This window comes from Capsicum annuum, chromosome 10 (genome assembly GCF_002878395.1).
Source record: "Capsicum annuum cultivar UCD-10X-F1 chromosome 10, UCD10Xv1.1, whole genome shotgun sequence".
NCBI lineage: Eukaryota > Viridiplantae > Streptophyta > Magnoliopsida > Solanales > Solanaceae > Capsicum > Capsicum annuum.
In genome coordinates, this window is record NC_061120.1 from 214,580,616 (window position 1) to 214,591,827 (window position 11,212).

Genomic DNA, 11,212 nt, shown 5'->3' on the forward strand with positions numbered 1-11,212 from the left:
AGTATGTATACATTGTGATAGCCAAGCAGCAATAGGTAGGGCAGGGAGCATGATGTACAATGGTAAATCTTGTCACATACGATGGAGACATAATACCGTTAGGGAACTTCTCTTTAGTGGAATTATCATTATTGGCTATGTAAATTCAAAGGATAATGTGTCGGATCCACTTACAAAAGGCCTATCTAGAGAAGGAGTGGAAAGAACATCCAAGGGAATGGGTTTAAGGCCTAGGCTGAGTCAGCATGGCAGTAACTCTACCTAGCAGACTTGAGATCCCAAGAGTTAGGTTCAAGGAGATCAAACAAAATTATGTCTGATTGGTTCAACATTGTCAATTACCCAACTCATTCTCATAATGTAGACAATGTACAGTAAACTAGAATAAAACTGAAGGTGAAAAGTCTTTTAATGATTATCTAAATTTGGCAGATTTGACCAAATAGTTTAATCTACAGGATTGAATGTTTAGAAATCACCTATGTGAGGGTGAAGTGGAATCCGCTTCAAGGAGAATGTTAGTAAAGTCCTATTCTCTAAGCTCTCATGAAATCGGGATGTGTTCATGGTTGAAAAGAACAAAACCATGAGAACCATAAACGTTAAAAGACTGATTGTGTGACATGTATTTTCTAGGTGTAGAATAAAGCTTGACGGTTCAAAGATATCAAATCTATCGATTGACCAAGTACATCCGATGCATGTTCACTACGAAAAGTTCAAAGAGAAATCCACTTATCCAGATGCAATCAGTCTTTGCTTGATGATCACATACTTTTCCGTAAAAATTTTATGAAAAATAGTCATTCCCCATTTATGTGGGGGATTGTTAGGTTCATAGAAGTGTGAATGGAAAATAGAGAAAAAATGATGGAGAAGAGGAGACAAAAAATGATGGAGAAGAGGAGACACCAATTTGGAAAGTGTACTCCTAAAATTGGAAAGTTCACTAATTCTCCCACATTGGTGGGAGAAAGGAACTTTGAAGTATTTATAATGATGAACACTTAATCCACATGGTAAGTGAGGCAAGAAATAAGCGATGCCTCGCATCGTCGCTCGCTCGGCTTTGGATTTGGATTTGTCAAATGATTGATCGATGAGATCTATCTTTTTGGACAAAATTTATTTGAATTCCAAAAATACCAAAAGTAACGCAGTAAATATTTTCTGTGTTTAATACTCCATTTATATGATTTAAATTTCATTACAAAAGCAACGAAAATATGCATGCAGAAGCTATTTCGAACAGAGGCTTCAGATAAATTTTTGAACTGATGCAATTTGTCACTGAAATGGTGCACAGTTTTGAAACTGAACTGATGCACTGTTTCAGATGCATTGCTTCAGAATTGATGCATTATTTTAATGAACTGACACACTTATTCACGAAATGGCATGCCTGTTCAGAACAGTCACAATGTTTGGACGAATAGACATGAATTTTTTGAAAAGGTTACACCTTTTAGATGAACCTTTGCCACTTTTCAGAAGAGGCATCTTGCGGCTATAAAAACGTAGCTTCATCCACAGGTTTGCATACGAAATTTTCAAATTAAAAATTCTCTTCTTGTCTCAAAAATATTCTGTGTGATCACTCAAAACGTTCTGTGAGTTCAAAGATATTCCAATCGTTTGAGGTACCGCTACTGTTGGTCTGTTAGCTATTTTATCCTGGGAGGAAAAATTTCACAACCTCGGGTACCGTGAGGGAGATTATTTCCTTAAGGAAAATCCGTGAATTCGGACGACTTGGCTATTTTCTGTTTCATCTTAATTTCTGCAAAATAAAATACACCTCTTGAAAAGGTCATTTTGATCTTGTGTTGAGGGTATTTGATATACTTCATTGTGTTCTTGTTTATACTTGAACTCAAGTTGAATTTGGTGTTGTAATATACAGATTCTGCATACCCGACTATATTATGGGAAATAACAAAGAGGTTCTTCTTCAACAATCAACAGACTTTTAATGACAATGAGAATCTTATTCGCTTATGGGCAAACTGATTCACGTAATTTACTCATTACCTTCTGAATAGCAATTAGCAGTTGCGTCACTACAGCTTGTTCGAGTGTAGGTTCCATGAGCAATGGTAGGATCCGGTTGAAGAATGGCCCAACCCCAAATCCTGTCGCACTATCGATAAGATTCTTCGCGGCTTTTTCACTCTGTACTGGATTTCCATTTTTTAGCTTGAGCAAGAGCTTCATTACGTCCCTCTCCTTCTCCTCATCAGTCATATCATCTCGCCTGCGATGTGATTATGTGAAGTTGAGGCGGTGGGTTTGTTAACCGCCAAATGCCGCACTATTTGAATATCCCAGAGTCGATTCAGGTCGGGTCGGGTTTGGATGCCTATCCGACCCAACACCAACCAGGAAACAAATGAAAAATGAGTACTACTTTAATGATTTGATTTGATTTGATTTTCAATTACTACTTCCTCTGTTTCATAATAAATGAATTGTTGGAGTATTTTTTATGTTTCAAAATAAGTGAACATTGAAATTTTTTTTCAAATTTACCCTTGAGGATTTGACAACCAAGGCCCATCAACTGAAAAAGAATAAAATAAATATGATTATGTACTTTGAACAAGGGTAAAAATGGAAAACTATGTTAAATTTATGTCTTTGATTCTTTTTCTTAATCTGTGTGTCAAAGTCCAACAATTTATTTATTATGAAACGGAGGGAGTATTAATTTTGGAAATCATTTGATTTTAAATGAAAAATTACCCAATTGAACTGATTAATTATTTTAGTGTCTACTCAAATACTAACCATAATTATTACTACTAATGTAACTATAATTGCACTGCGCATTGTAACCGTGTTAGAACGTATAATCTTTTTAAAAATAAATTCGATCAATAATTTCATTAGGAATTTTATCTATACATAATGAATTATTCAAATACATTTCATGTAAAGAAAAAACAGATTGAGGCGCAATTGACATATACTCTCCAAATTCTATTAAGTTTTTCATTCAACATCCAACACAAACACATTATGCACGACCACAAAATAAGTATAAATTTGTAATTCACACCAAGTGAATACATGAATGCCATGTGTTTGAATGTAGAGTTTGTTGCACTTAACTGTACTTAATTAACGTGTATTTTACTTTATTAAATCACTTAATCATGATAAACACAGTTAGGGGTGTACAAACCGAACCGTTAAGTCAAACCGAACCGATGAATCAAACCAAACCGAGGAAAAAAACCGACTTATGGTTTGGTTTGATTGGTTTGGTGTTGGCAAAAAAAATCCGATCATTCTTGGTTTGGTTTGGTATTAGCAAAAATAAAATAAAATCGAACCCAAACCGAACCGACATAATATATATATATATAGTTTTAATTTTTTATATGTAAAAAAATATTACTTATAATCTACTTTCTAATTATTTTTATTACTTTTTTATATTCAGAAAATAGATAACAAATTAATATAAAGCTCAGTATTAAGATAAAAAAGAAAAAATTATATATTATAGACAAAATACTATATTAATTACATGGTATGGTTAATGTTTTAAAAAATTATAATTCATAGATATTTGGTAGTTTAAATTTTATTTTTTTTGTTCTCTTGTCAAAAAAAAAGGCAATAATGGGAACATCAAAACGCACGATTATTGAAGATATCTTCTTCAACTTTTTTTTTCTTATTTTTCTCTCAAAATCACTCTAATATCCTTGATTTTACATTGAAGAAACAACAACATTGGCAACATCATAATAGTGTTCTTCAAGAGACCTTCTTCAACTTTTTTTCTCCTTATTTTTCTCTCAAAATCACTTTAATATCATAAGATATCATCCTTGATTTTACTTTGGAGAACCTTTTTTGTGGATTTGTCACCACATAATATCCGTTTAGAATATTTATTGAAGATTTGAGGTAATTTTCAGTATTTTTGATATTAGATTTAATTTTTTTTTAATATATTTTGCAATCCTTTCTGTCATAAATTTTGATTGAGATAACTTAGTTCAATCATTATTTTCTCAATTCAACTAAATTGTTATCAATTATATACTATGTGTCAATTATATATGCATATATGTATAAGTTGTATATTAATTGTGTATCTGATGTAATTGTATTAGTATATGTGTAAGTCAATTGTATAAGTCATATATGTATAAGTTGTTAATTGTATATGTATATATATGCGCATATGTATAAATTGTATATATGATATAATTGTATAAGTCAATTGAATAAGTCGTATATGTATAAGTCATATATGTCAATTATATAAGTCATATATGCATAAGTTGTTAATTGTATATATACATTTTTTTTATCAATTGTCTATCTGAATGTTTGTATATTATTATAGCGTATATTAAATAACTATATATCTGTATATATACAGTTTGCAGAATTTATATTGAGTGTGTACATATACATTTTGCATAGTTTATATTCAAATATACAATTCTTGAAATTATACAAGATAAAAGAATGAGAAAGAACGGGGGGAAGGGGGGACCAATAGAGGGACAAGAATGGAGGAGGGAAGAAAGAAGGAGGGGGGGGGGGGGGGGAGAAGGAGGAGAGAGGCGAGAAAAAGTGTGAGAAAAAGAGGAATTTAAGGTATATCTATGTTTTGTAACTATGCAAACATTAATCATGTCTTGTAATTATGGACTAAAGTTACCTATATCTGAATTTGTGTCATATAAAAACCTAAAACTCTTCATTGCTTCACTTTACATTTTGTTCATTCGTTCGTCAAGTTGTGATTTAGGTTTTTTTTTTTTTTATGGAATTATGTTATAGTTAATTACTTTATGGAGTTAAATTTTTAATAAGTTGTCTCCAATTCTTCATTCTTTTGTATGCTCACATTTTATGTGAAAGGAACTTTCAGACAAGCTACTGTGACTAGTGACTAAGAAATTGAACCACTGGGTATCCACATAATATTACTTTGAGAGATAGTAGTTTAGACGTCTTAGTAATTTGTCAACTTAATTTTAATTGAAACTACTCTATGAACTTTTTTATTTTTTATCTTTTTAGTGAAAACATTTAATTTTTTTCTTCAATCACATTATAATTGTAAAAAATCAAGAAAATCGAAAAATCGAGAAAACCGAAAAAACCCGACTAAAACCGAAATTTAAAAACCGATTGTATATTGGTTTGATTTGGTTTATAGATTTAGAAAACCGACATTATTAGTTTGGTTATATTTTAATGAGAAACCGAACCAACCCGACCTATGTACACCCCTAAACACAGTAGCTTGGAATAAACATTGGGTGTTGGTAAGTATTTACCGTACCTGCACCATCATTTATATATTTGCATTCATTAATTGTATTTATATTCTATAGTTGGCACTTGTATCTGCATGTATTTTATGACTCACACTTGTATTTGTATTTTACAATCCACACCTACATTTTTATTTTATAATATGCAGTGTTATTTATATTTTATACAATTCACACTTGTATTTAAAGAATTGTTTTGTATTTATATTTTATAGTTGACTGCATATTGTACTTATATTTTGTGATTTTATTTATTTGTATTTGTATTTATATTTTATTTTTATCAATACACTTCAATTTTTAAAGAACTAGTTTGTATTTGTATTTTTAAAGATTATCAATAATAGATCAGAAAATTTTGATTATTTCTATAAAGATAAATTGTAATAATCTTTATAGAAATAAACTTCATAGATTATCAATAATAAATCAGAAAATTTTGACCTCTAATGTGCAATTACTCTCATATCTCCGTGAATGAAAATATATCTTAAAATATTAATCAAAATTTTTATATTTAACTCTTAAAAGAAAATTATGACAAGTATAAAAAAATCAAGGAAGAACCATAATATTACCATACCTCATACTTTTATGATGTATACTAAAGCAAAGCAAAAGAATAGGTATGATTTAGTTGTGCAACTAGATATCGACGGGCTCGCGATATATGTTATTTTTTTTTAATTTATTTGACACAAATAAAATTTAGATAATTAATCATTAAAATAATTTAAATTTTTAATATTGTGATTTAAATATTTTTTTTTCTATTTTAATTTAAGTGACACTGATATAATTTCGAAAGTTAGCCAAATATTTTATATTTCTTATATATACTCAATTTATGTGACACAAATATATTTTAAAATATTTTAAGTTGTTAACTACCGTAATTTATAATACTTTGTATGTAATTTTTAAACAATCCATCTTACTCTCCTTGTTCAAACACATTCAAATTAGCTTTTACTAATGATGAAATTTCAGAAAAAGCAAATATGAGCTCATAATTAGCAATATGCCCCTTTCCCTAAATTGCTCTATTTGCTCTTTCTCTCTTCTCTAACTGTCGCCTCTCTTCCTTTTTTTTTTTTTTTGGTACACCCCCTCTCTCCGTCTTTATATTTGTATTTTCATTTCTTTCTCATTTTTTTTAATTTATTATTTGTATTTGTGTACATAGAAGTATAAAATATATTTATATTTAGAGCTGTTAACCCCCAACCTTTAGTCGAAATCTCAACTACACACTCAACCTTTTAATGTGATTTATTACCCCTGAACTTATTTTTACCAAATTTATTACCCTTCAGTTGCTGACGTGTCACTGGACGTGACTACACGCGCCCATAGGCGCGTCAGTTGACTTTTTTTCACTTTAAAATCATTATTTTTTTATTGTCACGTCATTATTTTAACTAATTATTATTTTTTCTTAATAAATATTGACTTCTTCTTCTATTCCTCCTCTTCAATGGCTTATTCTTCTCCTTCTTCTTCTTTTTCTTCTTATTCTATTCTTCTTCTTCAATGCCTTTAATGGTGCAACTTCAATGGTGAAATGCCGATGAATAGTGACGGCACTGGAAAATTCAAAATTTCGTCGACTTTTTTTTTGATGAATTTCACGTAATTCGATTCAACATTTTGATTCAACACGTTGATTCAACATTCGATTCAGCTTCACATAATCAATGGCATTCGACTTTTTTGATTCAACATTCTCACATAATTCGAGTTCTTGGATGACATTGAAGAAGAAGAAATGTCATTAATGAGTTCTCACTTGAACTAAGAACTTCGATTCAAAAAACTTGAAAAAAATCAAGAACTTGAATTCTTGAATGAGGAGATGAGGAAGGTGATAAATTAATCTTAAATGTCATTGATTAGTTCTTGGATGCTATTGAAGAAGAAATGCCATTGAACCCGAATTAACTTGAATTCTTGAATGAGGAGATGATGAAGATGCTAAATTAATCTTGAATGTCATTGATGAGTTCTTGGATGCTATTGATGAAGAAATGTCATTGATGGGTTCTTGGATGCCATTGAAGAAGAAGAAGAAGAATTGAAGAAGAAGAAGAAGAAGAGTTGAAGAAGAAGAAAGAAAAATAATAATTGTCATTGATGGGTTCTTGGGTGCCATTGAAGAAGAAGAAGAATTAGAGAAGAAGAAGAATTGAAGAAGAAGAGGAAGAAAGAAAGAAAAATAATAATTGGGAAATAATAATGTTAAGTTTTTTTTTTTAGAGTAAAAAAATAAAAAATGACGTGGCATGACGTGGCGGCGCGTGCATCACATCATATTTGCAATGACTGATTGTCGGTTTTGGGGGGTTTAATAATTTCACTTTAAAATAGTTCAGGGAGATAATAATTCCACTTTAAAATAGGTCAGGGGGTAATAGGTACCTTTAAAGGTTAAGTGTGTAGTTGGAATTTGAGGTAAAGGTTGGGGGGTAACAGACCATTTTCTCTTATATTTATTTGAGTTTATCATATACAAATACAGAATGTATTGTTTGATAAATAAGTATTATTTGTATTTGTATGGTTCAAGTTGTATTGACAAATATAAATTCTATTAATGAATATCATTTGTATTTATATGATTCAATTTGTATAAACATCTATTGTTTGACATAAATGCATTATTTGTGTTTGTGTGTTTCAATTATTATCAGTGAATAAAGAAAAAAGATATTGTACTTAGTCAACAAAAAGAAAAAAAAGATATTGTACAAATATCAAATATACTTAATGTTATTGATCCAAATGCAAATGTACAATCAAAATAAATACATAAAAATATAAATAATGCAATCAATTATAAATACAAAACAAAGATACAGTGAAATAAAAAGAGAATCATTAATTCTTATTCAATTATTTTTCCAACTTCTTTTCAGTCAATTCGACAATTCAATTTCTCATTCAATCTTGCCTATAAAATTCATCGTTGTTATAGTCAATTCTTCATCCAATTTCGCAATTGATAGTTCTTAAATTACTTATCTGAATCTCCCGTCTTCAAAATTCAAGTAATGATGATCGGCGACAATAATGGTGATTAATGGTAGGGGCTAGTAATTGCGGATAGCGTGGTGTTAAAATTATCCATACCAAAATGCATGTTAATGATATTTAAATTTTGTTCAAAATCTTATTGATTGAGACATAATTAAACCAATTAAGTGTTAAAAATCTTATAAAGTGATAAACCAACTATCAATCATACGACAAGGATACAAAAACAACCAACAATCTAAACTAAGATTTCAACACAAACACAAGAATAGGATGAATAAACAATAATAATGAAAGGATAGATAGATAACTTGACGTACAAATGCACAAATACTAAAAATCAAAATGTGTATCAAACATTAAAACCCAAAGATTCATATAAGTAACATCAATTTTTTATGGAGACCTCAAGGGAATCGAAATTCCCAAGCAACCACCATTTCTAAACGGGTAACCAATGCCAAACGAATTCACGTTTGACCATAAATGAATCCACACCTGTCAATTGATTCTACAATTGTTTAGACACTTAAAGAGTATTCTCAAAAATATGTTCAAAGTTGCTGGAAAATAACCTAAAGAAAACTATTTAAAGACTTAGGCTAACTATTACATAGTAAAATGACCAGAAGGCCCTTAATGAGTGGTTACACTTCATAGACGTCTTTGCTCCATGGAAATGTCCAAAAGGCCCTTAACGAGGGGCTGCCTTGGAGTGTAACTTGAGTTTCTCCATGCTTCAACCTTGTTCTCTTCGAGTTAGATATCAATAGACAAGCCCTGAGCTCGAGTCTTCATGTGTTGGCTTCCAATGATGTGTATGATACCCCTTTGACCCGTATAATAAAGAGAGTTTTGATATAATTAATAAAGTTGAAGTTATATCACCAATTCAAGATGTGAAAACAATCTTTGGCATATATACAAGGTAAAGTTTTGTATAATAGATCCTTGTGGTTCAGATCCCATGCACAATATGAGTTTTGCGCTAAATTTTCCTATTAAGTGTTTAAACGATAACGAAAACAAATGCACTTAGTGACTTGAGGTCTGAATCGTTTAAATACATACCTTTACTAAGTGCAAACAAGTGATGCCTTATTATCATTATAAAAAGTATTTTTATGTTGATAATTTTTAACCACCACCATTATTACGTTCACAATCACTAGCCACCACAATCATTTTTAGTCAGTATTGTTATCGCTAACCACCATCTCTTCTATCAAAATCATCGCCACTGAAAATCATTGTTATTGCCAGTCACTACCACACTTATCATATTCATAATTATAATCATATCATTGACACTACCTTTTGCCACAATTATCAATTACTACCAATATTGCAACCAATCTCTATTACTAACTACTTCTGTCGTCACAACTAGCACAATCGTCAATTACCACCACATATTATTTAGCCACTGCCAAATCTATATGAACAACGTTAACTATTCATATCAACCAACATGATTATCGAAACTATACCATCACAATTTATCGATCGCCATCATCACACCTGACATTACAAAACCAACCTTCTCCACTATCACAACTATCACCACTGATATTACTAATTATTAACATCAATTTTTACCATCACCACCACTACAAATCATCTCTACTCATCACTCATGAATATTAATGTTTCGTTCTTTAATTAAATAATGCTTATTTTATTAAATTTCTATTTTTAATATATAGCTAAACTTTATTTAAATTATATATTTACTATGTTTATAAATAAATAAATAAATAAATAAAGCATATTAAGATATTTGATAAATAAATAGTCTTAACTATTGAATGTTTAGATTAAAAATAATATCTTAATCATTTAAGTATATATTTAAATTCAAATATTCTTAATCTTAATAAAGACAGATAAATCTCAAAACACACTGAATACACTTTTTTAAAAATATTTTGGAAACTAAAACAATGTTATAAAACATAAAATTAAATTAATCACAATTCCTTAATTTATTATATATTCAAAACGACATCTTATTTTTCACGAAAATCACAAAAATAGTGAATTGTCGGTCATCCCTAACCGCCGCCAAGTAGACCTACTACGTGTCCGCTTTTTATATGTCCACTCAACTCTTTCTTTTTTATCACAGCCAAGTGACATTAGCAAAAAGTTTCTATAAACAAAATAATAGGAGTACTATAACAAAAAACAATTACTACCTTTTTTCTTATTTTATCCTAAACACTGAATATTTAATTCTCAAATTATTTTTCCGAAATCTTCTAAGAATATATATTAATTAATATACATATATTATGATAAAATATTTATATTAATCATTATTTCTTGAATAATGTCCAAATCTACCACGTACAAATTTCCAATCTCCTAAAATAAAATAGATAATTATGTTATTTATTCTTAAAAACTAAAAAAAAAATTATCACTTATTCCATTAGTTTATCTTGTCAAATTTCAACTTCTCGAAAGTCAATCTTCACAAATTTTGATTGATATTTTGTGATATATTTTTGCATTATATTAATATTATGATTAGAATTACAACTTATATTTTTTTCATGTAGATTTAAAGATCTTTTGTGGTTGATTAACATTTTTCAGTGGTTGAGTAATTGTCATATTTCTTTATTATTTACTAATTTTTATAATTGAATTTGCTACACTTGATGAGTCGATGGCCTTTCAGAAATAATCTCTCTACCTCTTTAGGACAGTTGTAAGGTTCGCATATATTTTATTCTCCCTACACCTTATTTATGAGATTTTACTGTATATGTTGATTTTGTTATTATAGTTTTTTAAAATTTAAATATTTTATAAATTAGATTTATTTAATTTAAAAAATTAATCAAATTGACTTTCATTGAGACATA